The following is a 1,031-nucleotide window of genomic DNA, read 5'->3' on the forward strand; positions in this document are numbered from 1 at the left end:
ATATCCATACCTGTTAAATAAAAATGTAACATAAATTAATAAAATTTTAAAAAAAAGAGTAAAAAAATACATTACAGAACACTTCGAGGTAAAGTTAAACTTTATGAATCGGATAACTAATAAAAAGAATAGAAAAAAATACATTCCGAAATACAATACCGGGACTCTTACTTAGAAGTTGTCCGATTAATAAAAAACAAATCGGAAATTACTTGTTGAAGTTATGCCGATAAACTTTATGAACCGGATAACTATATAACATGTTATTCGGTATGGTGAACATAAAAGCCGGAAAACATTGCTTTAAATTTTTTGGTTTGAAAAAAATAAATACCGGATTTCATAGTTCAATGTTATCCGGTTTCTGTGATAGGGATTCTCAACTATTACTTTTGACTGATTTGAATGTAGTAAAAAATAAAAATGAAATTAATAAGGATAAATTTAGAATATTTTTGAAATTATTGAAACAGGAGAATAAGTGTGGGGTATAGAATAAAATTTTCTTTTTTAAGTTTTTGAATCCGTCATTGAGGTTTATATTGGACTTTAGTTGATAAAAAAACCACTCTATAACATCTTACATTAGAGTTTTGGTTAATTCTTGGCTTATCAATTTGAAGGAAGTTAAAAATTTGTTTCTATGTAACAAATAAAACTTCATGAAAGGAGAAAGTCTTAATGCTAATAAGTGCCTAATGTTGATATTTAGATTGTTATAATCTCTAAGTATAATTGATTTCAAGGGAAGATTATAATGGAATTTCAACTTAATAAAAAAACTTTGAAATTTGGTTTCTTGCAAGACAAGCATGTGAGTGGAAAATACAGTTAGTGGTATTATTCAACCCAAATTATTATTTGAGAAAGCATAATTTGATATGGACTTGTACTTCAAGTCCTATTCCTTTATTGGAAGTATAAAAAAAGCCATATTCCTACTTTCTTTGTCAATTAATCATTGAGAATACACGAGATCTTCTTTTCTAAGCAAATCTCAAAGAGGATATTCCTTATTGATCTCACCTGAT

Source organism: Lathyrus oleraceus, chromosome 2, assembly GCF_024323335.1.
Source record: "Lathyrus oleraceus cultivar Zhongwan6 chromosome 2, CAAS_Psat_ZW6_1.0, whole genome shotgun sequence".
In the NCBI taxonomy this organism is placed as follows: domain Eukaryota; kingdom Viridiplantae; phylum Streptophyta; class Magnoliopsida; order Fabales; family Fabaceae; genus Lathyrus; species Lathyrus oleraceus.